We start from the raw sequence: 15,603 nt of genomic DNA, 5'->3' as shown, positions 1-15,603 counted from the left end.
AACCCTCCTTGATCTCCACTGATCAATGCTCAAGGATTGTTGTCTCTAGAATGGTAAAAATCATAACTTGACAGAAAGGAATGCAAGCAAAAGGTTAAACTTTTATAGGGTAAATGGTGAAAAGTTATAGAACACAAGGGTAAATGTGAAAAGTTATCCTACACATTATACTCTTTGCTGCCTGGATGCAAGTTTCCTAAACCTAGATTTTACACATAGCCAGTACATCTGCATCTCAAAAACGAAAACTCTGAGGTCGAGAAGAGGTACAATCTAGACACCAGCTCAACACAAAATTTCATGGGCTCCAAGCATCTGCATCCACAACCATTAATCTAACCATCACCCCATGTTGATGGCTCGCCTGTTCCAATTTCATCAACATGCGACGGCCGTAGAGTAGAATTGGTGGAGGCCAAGGTTTTTGCTCTTTTACTCTTTCAAGGGAAAGTTACTAAGCCACCCAATTCTATTACCTTGTCCTTAGCCTTTTTTTCACCAGCAACCTTAGCATCAACAGAAAAAAGCTTCAAAAATGGTGTATCTGCATCATCGATAACATCAAGGTCACCTTTTCTCACCTTGGATTTCTCTGATTTCTTTCCAACCCTGGTATTGTCTTCTGTATGGGCTGAACTCTTTTTCTGCTTCTTCTGTTGCGATGCTTTCTCAAAATCCCCAGTATTCTCAAGATTACCACGATCATCTTCATTTTGCACTTGATGTTTGCGGTTCTTTTTCTTGACGGGATCTCTTTTTTCATCCCCCTCGACAACAACAACATTGTTTGAGGTGTTGTCTTTTGATCCCTGCCTTTTCCATTTCGATTTCTTTGTATCAGAATGACTAGCATTTTCAATATCACCGTTGGTTTCACCCATTGCACGATGTTTGAAATCTCTATATTTTGGCTCTTCTGTTTGAGTTTCTTACTTGCTAGCAGTATTAAGTGAAGAATCATCTTCATCAACTCCAGCGCCCTTTTCATTCTTGATGTATTTATCTATGGGCCTTGCATTGAATACGTGGAGGTTCGGCAACATCTTTTTAATCTACAGTAACATTGTTTCTATAAGTAAATTTAACAAGGGTAATCTAGTGTCAGAATAGAGATCTAAAAATAAAAAATGACTAGGACAACAACTAGTACCTTCTTTACTAATTTATCCTTTTCAACAACAGTGTTTCCTTGCAGATTGAGATTCCACAGATTGACCAATGAATTGATTACCTACCTCAGAATACCAAGAATCAGGGCCAAAAAATATTCCCATAAGATAAAAGAAATATAGAGAAACAAAAGTTCCAGGTCATTGGATCTAACCTTCAGATCTGACCATCTTGTGATCACATTATTACCCACGTCCAAATTCTGGAGCTTCTTATTAAAAGCCAACTCGGCTGGGAGACTCTGAGTAGCATGCACAGAGACGGTGGGTGAGTGAGTAAGTGAGAAAGAGAGAGCATCATAGCATACAAAACCAGGCAACACACAGTTATCAAACTTAGCTACTTGAACAAAATTAGTTTTCAACACTTGTGAAGAAACAGTAGAGGAAATCACTGCGTAATCATTAAAGGAAATAATTACAACAGTTGAGTAGGGTAGGAGGTAATTACAAGAAAACGGTATTTTAAAATGTACAATGTTTTCCAACAGGTAAACCAATCAGCAGAAAACAAACCTTAATATCATTATGAGCAAGACGGAGCCCTTTCAGTTCAATACAGAACTTGAGCGAAGCCTCTATAGTCTGAAGTTGGCAGTGACAGAGAGTAAGCTGAAACCAAGAAAATTTCAAGGGTTTAGCTAAATTTAACTGAAATTATCACAAAGGACAATCAATCACCAGAAAAATGCTTACCTTTGTGATAGATTTCATCTTCTTCAAAGAATCACCAATGTCATGGATCGGATTTCTAGAAAGAACTACAGAAAAGTCCCAAAGTAAAAGAGCAGAATTCATATCAATCATGAACAAAAAATTTTATATTTCTTGATAATTATGAATCATGAACAAGAATAGCAGGAAAAAAAAAACCAACACAATATGAGGTTATCAGCTTTGTAGTGTGAGAAAAAGAAAATGGGGGAAATTGTGGCTTTTCATTCAGATTTATTCTGAACAAAACTCCACCGAGAAATGTAACAAACTAATGAGAAACTGCTATCTAGGTGACCCCATACATGTTAATAAATTTGAATTTCACCTCTAAACAAAGGTAACTACAGAAAGACACTCCATGAAAGGATCTCCACCTCATGTTTTATATCCTACCTTTTATCCACTTCAAATAAAATAAGATAAAAACAGTCCGTATACAAAATTGGTTATCTTTATTACAATAAAACTAAAAGTAATGTCATTATTGAATTCAGGAAGGAAAAAAAACTTTAGAACGCATACCAAGAGTGTTCAGTTCTCTCAACAGTTCAAGTCTGCAAATTGAAGCAATCTCATTATCTACAAAACCCAGAAGATAAAATGAGAAACTGGGAGAGAGAGCAAGAGAGAGAGTACTTTAAGTAGTCACTACCTTCCAGTGTGGCAAATACATATCCTCCAATACTACTATTCACCATAATTGGCCCACTTGACTTGGGATATCATGAATTTAAGCTATTTCCTCTCTTATATCAGAATGGTTTCTTGGGTTTGAAGCCATTGCTTTCTTGCTCTTATCGTTGCGAGAAAATGTTCTTACGGTTCTACCTACCATGCTAAAAAGGTTTTCTATCATAAGAACATTCTACTATGGTGTCATTAATACTACTAGCCTTGCTTTTTATGGGTGTCCATTTAGTTCGCTTGGGTATCCCCTTTTGTATGTCATTCCATTTTTAATTTGTTTCACAAACAGCAAAATGTAAAGGATGAAGGATGAGCCCAAATGATATTTCACAAAATGTTCAAACAAAATCTCACCATTCAAAATTACTGCACGTAAGCTCACAATAGACTTGACCTCATCCATCGCCTTAAGCTTATTGTTGCCAGCATTTAACACCTGATTACAAAGATTGAACAAAGTGACTCTAGAACCCAAATTGTGGATTTACTGATTATAGAATTATCTTGACTTGGTCAATAGCCAATTATTTAAAAGGAATGAAAGAACTCAAATGAACAAATTTCTACAAATATAAACTATCAGCATTCTTGTTTGTAAGCTGTCTAAAAAAGTGTTTCTGCGAAGTGGGGAAACAAAGAAGTGAAAGAGGACCAACCTCTATCAAGGCCTACCTTTTACTTCTCAGATTTGAGAAGCTGAGAGCTGTTTAAATACATTATATCCTAGATAAGTCCTTAAAAATCCTTTTTCCCCATATTTTCCCCTACAAACAGATACAAGCAGGGGAAAACTAGAGATTTTTTGTTCTTCACTTTTATCCTAAGTGCCAACAAAGACTTCAAAACACACCATCAGGTTAGTTCAATCCTTCCAACTGTTATAACTTTTATTCTATGTCTTTTTTTCTTTTCCTTTGTCTAATCTAGTCATAAATTTCCTTGTGTAGTATAATTATTTCATCTTTATTCACTCTAGTTTTGAAGTGTTTTCTATCAATTTCATTTATTTACCTGGAGCTAACCCTCCTCATACTACAGGAGAAAGTAGCTGACAGTAGGTCTACGATTTATCAAGTTGTGACCCAAGCCAACGAAGCCACAAATTATGGCTTCTTAGGATAGAGTTTGACATACTCTATATACTGATTTTCAAATCACCTTTGATATGATGTAACCATAATACAATAGCACATTCTTAATATCAACTTTTTTTGTCTTACAAGATTTCCCTGGTTGTAGCACACATGAGTCTTCCATTCAAAAACATATCAAGCATGATAACAATACTACATAGCACTGCAAGATATAGTTTTGAATGAAAGACCCATGTGAGCTAGAACCCTGCCCTGGGTATAAGCTCTTATTCTTATACATGCAAAATGGCATGTAATTAACAGAAAGGAACTTAATATATGTAAACTTAGTAGCCATGATTTCTTGCTTTGTGCTGTTTACGAAATAATTTCTCCATAAAGCACAAGCAAGTACATGAGAAAGAAAACTATTAGGTTAGAAAATCCTAATCATTGGATGTGACAGAAAACTTGAACACCATAATGGCCATATGTTTATCAAGTTTCCGGTCTGAACAACAAGGAGTACGGTAGTATAAAAATACCGCCTGACCAAGATAGACCAATTGAAATTTCAAAATTTCCCACTAAATGAGCTTCTGTAACTAGTCCAGGCTAAATGATGCACTACCCTCAACAAAGTTCGACATCCATATTCCGCTAATATCAAGTAGCTAAAAGGAACTTCCAACACCCACATTTTGACTAAAATCAAAAGTAGAAAACAGTTGGTACTTACAGTGAGCTTAGTGAATCCCTCAATTCCGTTGAGGTTCTGCAGCTTATTATTCGCGACAGATAGCCATTTCCAATTGACACATGACTTCAACCCCTGATTTTCAAGCACACAAATTTAGCTTCCACAAAATTCACATCACAAAAAAGAAGACGGCTAATCGATCAATTACCTTGAGAGAAGTGAGGTTTTGTTGAAGCTGAGGTCGAAACTCTCCAAGCTCTTCAACTCGCCCAAGCATGAAACCTGCCCATTTTTGCAAATCACAATTTAATTGTACCCATAAAATGAAATTTGTAAAATTGACAATAATCCCATACGAAATCAAGAGAAAGACAGGGCAAAGACGACGCCGTACGTACGTCGGAGAGAGCCTTGTGATTGAGCCTCCAGAGTGTTGTTGTAGCCTCCAGAGTGTTGTTGTTATGAACCCATAATAGGTCTCAATTGTGATTGTCTTAATCGATGATTTAGAGTGTTAATGGGAGGTTTTATGCTTTAGTTTTTAGTATTAAGGACTGTTAAATATGCCAACTGGAATTTTAAGGGGTAGAGTTTGTATTAAAGGAGCCCAGCTCCCAGAAAACAAAGGAGATGAGAATTTACACAAATGAAATTAAATACAAAAATATTTGGAGCTCTGCTCCTTCATCTTCCTTCCCTCTTCCTCTCTATCTTATGTGTTACTTGCAGGTTGATTAAGGGCTGAGAGATTTGGATCTTATCATTGGTATCATCCTTCTCGAATCCTGGTTTCCCTCTTGTGCACACCCGCCAAACCGCTGCCCCTCGTTTCTCTTCCCTAGAAGATCGTGTTACTTCCTTGGAGGCTACATTGGCCTCGCTACCTTCCCTCATTGATGCTGCTATCGAAAAGGCTTTTGCAACCAAGCTTCCTGCCTATTTCGACAAATTTCGTAAAGAGCTGCACTTTCGAAGTGCCGGGGAAGGCATCTATGCCCCTCCTGCCACTGATCATCATGTTTCTCCTGCAATTGAGCCTATCCAGCTACCTCAAAGCCCAATATGTGCTGGAGGAGCCCAATTGCAACTTATTCTGACGACAATCCAAGCTCCACCGCTGCTCTCATCTTCATGGTTGTTGCGAGCACTAACAACTTCGGCCGTCAAGCCACAGTCGAACAATTCCACTGCAGCCACAGCTTCTCTGCCAGAATTGAAGAGAAGGATTCATGCTTCGACGATGACCTCTACTCCCCGCCTACTTCATGAGCACTCGATCTCCGATACTACGGACACTAAACCTGAGGTAGTTCTTAATTTGAGTATCATTTTAGCAACTTCGGAAGCTAAATTCCCTTCTATTTTGACTAATAACTATGTTGCATACCTGAAAGATAAATTTGGATGGGTTAGTTGGTATCTTGTGGGTAAATTTATGAGGAAGTATTTTTGTGCATGGAAATTGTTTGATGAAATTCCAACACTCCCAGGATAGGTGACCCACTAAGAAGTTGCTCGTGAGTTCCTAAAAACAAAACAGTGTGGGAATGGTAAACCCAAAGCAGACAATATCGTGCTACGGTGGTGGAACGGGCCCCAGATGTGGTGGACCCGGGCCGGGATGTGAGAAAGATGGTAGTGGCAAGATGCGGGTGAACTGGAGAAGAAGGGTAAGGTAGTTTTGTGGAGGAAGAGGAGGAGGGGGAGACACGGGTGGATGGGTGATGGGTTTGTAGAGGTGGGTCCCTCATTTAAAAAAATTTATTCAATGATTTTATTTTTTAATTTTTAAATATTTAATTATTTTTTAATAGAGAGTGTGTCCCGCCTCAAGCCACGTCAGCATTTAACGAAGGAATTGACAAACAAACTGATGGAAGGTATGACATTGCAACAAATTTGAAGATAAGGTATGATATTGAAATGTTTTAAAGATGAGGTATGAAATTGTAATTGACCCAATAGTTGAGGTAGTTTTGTGTAATTTACCCTAATTTTTATTTTGACATAAAAAATAATATTATTTAAATATTTTTAATTTATATGCTAATATTTAATTAGACTTGTGAGACTCACTTATATGACACATCAACACATAACATAATTTTTAACGGGATTGTAACAAAATGACCACATTGATTTGCTACATCTATTCTTAGGGACTATATTAATTGATTTTAAATTTCAAGGATCATCTTGATGGAGTGGTTCAATTCCAGGGATCATTTATGATAAAAACCCCAAATTGTTTTTTAACAAACGATATTATTTGCACTAAGAAAAATGTGTGGTTTAAGTCTCACAATAGGCTAGTAATAATGTGGTTCAAATTTGCTTCTGGCGAGAATCGATCCTAAGATTTCTCACTTACAAATTCGCCATTACAGTTTTGTTCTGGGATTTCGAGTACTCTCGCATTGGGACTCTCTTGTCTTTGTTTCTGCCCTAATTAGGGTTCTAAGTTAGTGGTAAGCACGACCGGGCCGAACAGGGTCGAATATAGAAAACTAAACTGAAATCGGGTCTAACTTGACCCGTTCGAAACAGACCGATTCCTACAAGTTCACAAGTTCAATTTCTTTTTATTTCTTTTTTTGTCAGAACATGACCTTTAGAGAAAATAAAAAATAAAAAATAAAATTGTGTTAGCGATCCACGGCTCCTATACTAGCAGCTGAGCTTATGGAGATTAGAGAATTTAAACAAAGAACCTTTTGTTGCTTACATTCCAATATCCATAAAAAAATTGAGTCTTGTAACTTAATGGGTAAATTACATTTTAGCCCTCAGGTTTCGGTGCAATTACAACCTCATACAACATCTTTAAAATATTTCAATCTCATATATTTAGTATTTTTTTTTTCAATTTCATACAACCGTTAAAAAATCTGTTAAGTTAACCGTTAAGTGATGACGTGGCAAATAAGGGGTCCCTATTTGTGCTGACGTAGCCGCCACATTTATGGCACGTGGCTAAACACTTAATAAAAATTTTAAAATATTAAATTAATTAATTAAAGAAAAATTATAAATAAATAAATAAATAAATAAAATATATATATATATATATATATATATATATATATATATATAAAGCCCAGAAATCCTCTTCATCTTCCCTACCCCCTTCTCCCCAGCCAAGCCTACCCCCAAATCAGACACACTACCTCTCTCTTTATAATCCCTAGCTCCAAAAATCCAATATGCTTACGCCCCATCAGCCTCACTCCCACTCTCACCGCTGTTCGATCGACCCCAAAATTTGGAGGGCCTGCGCTGGAAACTCCGTCCAAATCCCATCCCTCCACTCTAGGGTTTACTACTTCCCTCAGGGCCACTTCGAGCAATCCTCCACCTTCTCTTCCACCGTAGTTTGGACCTAAAATTACATCATCGGCCCGGGCAATCAAGGTCGTTGAGTGAGTATAGCTCCCAACCGTCAGATGGAAAGTACAAATAATTTTATTATTGTTAAGGGGTAATATTATGATTTCTTTTAATTATCTTTTAATATGGAATTATCTTAACGTTTTCTTATCCAAGATGAATGGGATGCAAACTATATCTATGAACTGGAAGTAAACAATACAGTTCGAGCTGAGGACTTTTATCACATGGCATGGCTGGGATATGGTAGTCATGATAGGCTGATGGTGATGATGCAATTAGATTGAATCTTTGAAAAATATTGTATTGGAATGTCAGGATGGAAAAGATGGGATCAAGCTTTGATTGATGTGATAAGGCTTGGACTTAGGTGCATATAGGATAAAGTTTTCAAAGCTTCTTTTATTATTGTGATTATGCATGGGATAAGTGTGTGGTCGACAGCAACAAATAAAGACTCAAAGTCACAATGCAATTGGGATTGGTTTCCATGACTTAGGCATGCAAGTCTCTATGGTACCATTTGGTATGCAGACTGGACGGGACAAAACAGGATGGGATAAAACAGAACAGAGGTTCTGTGTTATGTTTGGTACGCGTAGGATGAAACAGAGCAGAGGTTCCATGTTATGTTTGGTACGCGCAGGACAGAACGGAACCGAACCAAAAGGTTAAATGACTAACTTACCCATGTTCCGTTTGTTGTTTGGTACAATGTTTGTGCATGGGATGGGATGAGACAATACTGTTGATGCACAAAATCAGTGAGGACTTTGGTACAACAGAAAGTGTTAAGTTTGTGACCTTCGCTAGATTGCTCCGGTCACTAGTGTGGACAAGTATGTAAATGGATAGGGATAGGGAAGCAAACACAAGATGTACGTGGTTCACCTAGATTGGCTACGTCCACGGAGTAGATGAGTTCTCATTAATTGTGAAGGGTTTACACAAGTATATAGGTTCAAGCTCTCCTTTAGTAAGTACTAGTGAATGATTTTGTATAAATGACATTAGGAAATATTGTGAGAGAATGATCTCTATTTATAGAAAAGAGTTTCTAGTTTCATTCTGACATTGACATGTGTCATGTTGTGATTAGCTTCTGATGTTAACACGTGTCGTGCTATGATTGGCTTCTAATGTCGACACGTGTCGCGCTGTTATTGGCCTCCTGGTTGGAGGGAAACTCTTCTGGGTCCTTAACGATATAACGTTGACTGGTGCTTAGTAGTTTCGAGATTGGTCAAGTATGGTACAAACAATGCTCCCCTAAGTTCCCGAGTGAGGGAAGCTCCTCAGTTGGGGACTTGCAAGATCCAAGCTATTGAGTAATCACGAAACTTCTAAGTACCGAAGTGTAGTATCATTTTCACTTGCCTTATCTGTCTCATATGTAGATGTGGCATCTTCTCTGGAATACTTTTCCTCCATCCAGGGGCAGTATCTTTAACCGATAAAGATGCACAAGGTAATGTATTAATTTCACTTGAAGCTTACTTGTAGTTTCGGGCTTGGTCAAGTGCGATACAAACCTTATAGTAGGAGTCCCCCAAGTCGCTGAGCTAGGAGATTTGCAGAAGAAGGTAACGCACAAGGTAAGCAATCAGACTTCCAAGCAAGCAACCTGGATCGGAGGTTCGACTTCGGCTTACGGTTGATTATTTTCCTTCTCCTTGTGTCGTAAACAGCAACAAAGATAAGGAGAAGCAAATGGAGAAGAGATGATATGAGATACTTTTGCTTTTGAAGAAGTAACTTTCCACAAGCTTATTCTTGAACTAGGCTGAAGGGTTTTCTGGTTTCCTCCAGAGTATAAGGCCGACTCAAGAATTTGAGGGTCAAAACAAGTCCATCAAATCTAGAGTATGGTCGACCCTAATGATATGGGATACTTTTGCTGTTGACAAAGTAATGGATGTATCGGCACGTGTTCTGTTACGCTTGTCTCCACATGCTTCCTTGTATCCTTCTTACTTGCTCTATCTGTTCCTCAGGCAGATGTGGTATCTTCTTTGGAAGCATAAGATGTTGAAGATGAGTACTCGAGAGCAATGCCAGGTAAGTAATCAGGCAAGGGGTTCTAGGCAATTAGTTCCTGACTGGAAGCTTGATTTCAAGTGCTGACTGATTGCTCTTTTTCTCCTTGTCTTACAGGTAAGAACAAGGCCAAAGGAAAAGACAGGGAAAAAACATGATATGGGATACTCTTGTTTTACCCTGATGATATGAGATACTCTTGCTCTGGTGTGGCTTGTTTGCAGAGGTATTATCGAGAGGAAAAGAAGCTGAGTATTTCGAGAGACTCTGCTGAGAGTGCCCTCTCGGATGTGAAGAAAAGTTGAGCATTTTTTTTATTTGCAAGTCTGCCTGGCTGTAGAGGATGGAAGTCGACATATATAGGAGTCTCCCTAACAACAAGTAGCAGTGATATTCCTTTACCTTTCTTGGTCATAGCAATGTAGTGGGAGCTGCAAGCTTCACGTGTTTTAACTTTGTCAGAGCACTTTGAAAAAGTGGTCTGTGGTATCTGGAAAGCTGATGTTGCGTGTGAAGATTGCAAACAAGCTTTATCCAAGGAAATCTGGCTCTCAAAGTTCGGAGAGTGGTGCCTCTTCGGTTTTCGAACAAGCAATCCTATCGAGGATTTGGCTCTCGAGATTCAGAGAAAGGTGCCTTTTCAATTTTTGAGAAAGCAATCATGTTGGGAGTCTGACTCTTGAGATTCGGATAGTAGTGTCTCTTCGATTTTTGAGAAAGTAATCTTGTTAGGAGTCTGGCTCTCGAGATTCGGAGGACGGTGCCTTTTCGATTTTTGAGCACGTAATCTTGTTGGGAGTCTGGCTCTCGAGATTCGGAGAGCAGTGCGTCTTCGATTTTTGAGAAAGCAATCATGTTAGGAGTCTGACTCTTGAGATTTGAAGAGCAGTGTCTATTCGATTTTTTAGAAAGTAATCCTATTGAAAGTATGGCTCTCGAGATTCAGAGGGCGGTGCCTCTTCGATTTTTTAGCAAGCAATCTTGTTGGGAGTGTTTTCTCGAATGTGAGTAAAGGTTGGGCATTTTTGCCAATCTGCCTTGCCACGGAGCACGAAGGTTGATACACATTAAGACTTTCTAGTTATCAAGCAGTGGTGTTGTTCATTTACCCTTGTGGGTAATAGTAGGGTAGCTGGACCTTCAAAATTTATGTGTCTAAACTTTGTTCAGAGATCTTTGGCAAAGTTATCTATGGTACCCGAGAAGCAGATGTTGCGTGTGGAAAGTGGTGCCTCTTTGATTTTTGAACCAACAATCATGTTGCCCTTTCTTTTATAAGGGCACCAATTGTGTGCAAGAAGTACATTCAGAGAGTTATTTCTTGTAGGAATTTTCCCTTTACTTCAAATATTTATTGCACCTCATTTCTCCTTTATCATTTCTGAGAATGTCTGCCCATCCGACCGTCGTTTTGACTTGAACTTTGGTGAAGAGGCAGCCATGCCTTCTCAAGAAAACATATGGCGCCCATCCTTCTTATCCCCTACTGGTCCTCTTACCGTTAAGGACTCTGTGATGAAGAATGTTATGACCGCTGCAGTGGTGGCCAGAAACCTTCTCACTCCCAAAGATAACAGACTACTTTCCAAACGATCTAATGAGTTGGCTGTTAAGAATTATCTAGCTCTCAGTGTTCAGTGTGCAGGTTCTGTGTCTAATATGGCCCAATGCCTATTTTCTCGAACCCGCCAAGTTGAATCATTAGCGGCTAAAGTGATAAGTCTCAAACAGGAGATCAGATGGCTCAAGCATGAGAATAAACAGTTGCACAGGCTCGCACATGACTATGCTACAAACATGAAGATGAAGCTCGACCAGCTGCAGGAATCTGATGGTCATATTTTACTTGATCATCAGAGGTTTGTGGATTTGTTCCAAAGGCATTTATTGTCTTCATCTTCTGGGGCTGTACCGCATAATGAAGCTCCAAATGATCAACCTTTGGTGCCTCCTCCTTCTGGGGTTCTACCTAGTAATGAGGCTCCGAATAATCACCCTTTGGTGCCTCATCTTTATAGGGCTCTGCCGACTGCTGAGACTTCTCCTGAGAAACCTTTGTGAAGGCTCCCTCTTGTTTGTTTATTTTGATTCATGTATATGTAGATATTTGTAACTTATCGGAGATATCAATAAACAAGCTTTGCTTCATTTCAACGTATTATGTTAAATACACCAACGCCTTCTTCACTAAGTTCTTTGAATTTTTCCTTTTGTTGAATCTTGTATGTTGAAGCTTTGTGAGTGAAGCATGTAGGTTGAGGTAGTGCTCCCTTAATTTCTCGAGTGAGGAAAACTTCTCGGTTGGAGACTTGAAAAAATCTAAGTCACTGAGTGGTCGTGAGACTTCCAAGTATCAAGGTGCAGTAGCATATGGTAGGGGTCCCCCAAGTCTCCGGTCGAGGGAGTTGACGAATGAGGTGTCTTGCTAGTAGCCAAGTTTCCAAAGTAACAAAACTTCACCATTGTCCTTTCTAAGTGGTAGCCCAAAACTTCTCTTTCATATATATTTGTTATGAAAGTTGTTAGGCCCAAAGAAGAGGAAGCCCTAGGCCTTTTTTTTTTTTTTTTTAATTTTCGAATTTCCGAAAGAAAAAAAAAATATATATATATAAAGCTTTATAGGTGAAGCTTTGTAGGTGAAGTTTTGAGGTTGAAACTTTGTTGGGTACCATGAATTAATTTTGCTTCACACTATCTTGATTAAGATAGTGTGAAGCTTTTGTGTTGAAGCTTTGTAGGTGAAGCTTTTGTGGTGGGGGAAGCTTTTGTTGGTGAAGCTTTTGTGGTGGGTGAAGCTTTTGTGGGTGAAGCTTTTATGGTGGGGGAAGCTTTTGTTGGTGAAGCTTTTGTGGTGGGTGAAGCTTTTGTGGGTGAAGCTTTTATGGGTGAAGCTTTTGTAGGTGAAGCTTTTGTGGTGGGGGAAGCTTTTGTTGGTGAAGCTTTTGTGGTGGGTGAAGCTTTTGTGGGTGAAGCTTTTATGGGTGAAGCTTTTGTAGGTGAAGCTTTTGTGGTGGGGGAAGCTTTTGTTGGTGAAGCTTTTGTGATGGGGAAGCTTTTGTGGGTGCAGCTTTTATGGTGGGGGAAGCTTTTGTTAGTGAAGCTTTTGTGGTGGATGAAGCTTTTGTGGGTAAAGCTTTTGTGGTGGGTGAAGCTTTTGTGGTGGGTGAAGCTTTTGTTGGTGAAGCTTTTATGGGTGAAGCTTTTGTAGGTGAAGCTATTATGTGTGAAGCTTTTGTAAGTGAAGCTTTTGTGGTGGGTGAAGCTTTTATGAGTGAAGTTTTTGTAGGTGAAGCTTTGGAGTTGAAACTTTGTAGGTGAAGCTTTGGAGTTGAAGCTTTTGTTGGGTACCATGAATCGATTTTGCTTCACACTATCTTGATACTATCTTGATCAAGATAGTGTGAAGCTTTTGAGAATTTGTAGTTGTCCTCCATTGATGAAGCTTTTGTTGATGAAGCTTTTGTGGTGAAGCTTTGTTGGGTACCACGAATTGATTTTGCTTCACACTATCTTGATCAAAATAGTTGAAGCTTTTGAGAATTTGTAGTTGTCCTCCATTGATGAAGCTTTGTTGAATTTCCCAATTTTTTTTTTGTTTTTTTTTTTTTAGGAAACTAGAAATTTGAAAATGTGGGAGAGACAACATATACAAATTTTGCTTCCACACTGTTGAGCAAGAGATTGTGATGCAAGCCACACCTTGTAGTAGTCGAAGGTTTGGATGAACCATATAAATTGAATTTGCTTCGAACAGTCTTGAATTTGCCTCGAAGGTTTGAGAATTGTAGTTGCCCTCCATTGATGAAGCTCTTGTTGGCACCATAAATTGGTTTTGCTTCACACTATCTTGATCAAGAGTGTGTGAAGTTTTTGAGAATTGTGGTTGCCCTCCTAATAGGAGCATATCTATGCCACTTAGTTAGCTTGTTTTCTTGCAATTATGTTGTTAGTTCTCATGCACTTTAAGCCATTTTCGTGTGTTTATAGGTCCAAATGATTAATGAAGCAAAGAAGTGCATTTTGGAGCTTTTTGGAGCAATTTTGGGCTTGGAATGAATATCACATGTTTGGAGCTAAAGGAATGGACGAAATTGAAGACCTAAAGATGTGAGGATTCCTACTTGAAGTAGGAAAGTTAAGCCAAGGTTTCTTATTTTGGTTTGATCTTTCCTAATCCTAAATGTCCCTAAGTTCCAGCAACCTTGAAGGTTTCTTATGCATTTTAGGACACAAATTAAGGGTTCCTTGCACCATACAAACCTTTGCCGTGGGTTGTCCCCCTTTCCTCTTCCTTGCCATGCAAGGAAGACACTTTCTTTCCTAATTTCTGCCTTAAATCTCTTTCCCTTTCTTTTTAGGACATTATCCATTTCCCAAACATCCAGCCGCACCTCCCTTGACCTTTTCTTTCCCTTGCCGTGCAAGGGAAAGCTCTTCTTTCCTATTCCTTGCATTTAAAACACATTCCCTTTTAATTTAAGTCCTTGCCGCATATCCCTTACACTTTCCCTTAGTTTTCTGATTTTGTTTCCTTTTTCTAGAAGCTTTTGACTTAATTTTTGTTAACCTAAATAAGTTAGGGTTTGAATTTCTGAAAACCTTAAATAGACTTCCTTTTTGCAGCCTTAAATGGTATATTCATTCACCCATTCACGCCAGAATTCATTCCATACACTCTGCCGCATCCATCCTTCACCATTCTCCATAGTTTCTGACCTAAAACAACCTTTGCCGCACCATACACGTATCCTAACCATAAACTCATCCTTCTACACCATCCATAACCCCCTAAACTCACCACCAAACCTTGTGCCGCAGCAAATGAAGGAAAGAAGAAGTGCTTGAATGTTCTTGCTGTTCAATTTGGATCGTTAGAGCGTTTAGGTGTTTTCTTTCTTTTGTTTACAATGTATAAATCTATTTTCCTTTGTTTTGTGAACATGAGGAACCAAGCCCTTCTTGGCTAGGGGGCTATTCAAAACCATGATTATACTTGCATAATGAATTGATTACCTTCAATAGTTATTTCATAAGTTGTGAATTCAATTTGCTTAACTGTTTGATTGATAACTTATTTTTTTATGTTTATTAAGAGTGCACACTTAGTTTTCATGCAAGGATTTGAAGCTAAAATATGAGGGAGTTTCACCTAATAGTTACAAACTTATATTTACAAGTAGTGGAGGTCGCTTATAAACGATCGCGTTAAGTGAATTCTTGGCAAGAGTATCATGCTCATCATAGTTACGAATGCCTCGTCAATGCTTATAATTTTCATGAAGCTTAATGATCTTTGATTGTACCTTTATTGTGCTTTTCACATAGGGGACTTTTAGAGAATGTTTTGAATTGTTGTATGTGCTTTCCCATCCAATTCAATAACTTAATGAGAACATGAAGGTTAAAAAAGTGATGTCACGGTTAACCTGGGGTATTGAGTTTCATGGTTTATTGAAAGAAGCAATTGGAAATCAATTTGAATGCAAGTGTGTCATGTGTGGAGAAGAACCCTCTAGCTAGCCCATCATCCATCTAATTCAATCACTTTCATGCAAATCTGTCTAGTTCTAGTTCTTGCTTTATTTTACTTTATTTTCTTCCAAAACCAAATCCCCATTTACTTTAGAGTGTCTAATTAGTTAGAATCTGTTTAGTTTATGTATTTAAGTGTTTTGAATCAACATAAAACCAAAATTCGTCCAAAAGAGTGTTTAGAGTCCAAATCTGCCCAGTTTGTGTTTTTAGGCAGATTTGAGGGTTTTTAGCTTGTTTTGAGTCTTTTGAGTTTGTTTTGAGTTCTTTGAGTCTAGTTAAGTGTTTTTAGCCTCTTCTT

General features: G+C 38.4%; 1 pseudogene; it reads right to left on the bottom strand.

The window, feature by feature from the left end:
- Window positions 1-81: 81 nt before the first annotated feature.
- Window positions 82-5,364, bottom strand: LOC126590278 (uncharacterized; annotated as a pseudogene).
- Between the last annotated feature and the right edge of the window lie 10,239 nt (window positions 5,365-15,603).

The sequence above is a fragment of the Malus sylvestris genome, chromosome 11, assembly GCF_916048215.2.
Source record: "Malus sylvestris chromosome 11, drMalSylv7.2, whole genome shotgun sequence".
In the NCBI taxonomy this organism is placed as follows: domain Eukaryota; kingdom Viridiplantae; phylum Streptophyta; class Magnoliopsida; order Rosales; family Rosaceae; genus Malus; species Malus sylvestris.
This window is presented reverse-complemented; position numbering and strand designations above follow the sequence as displayed.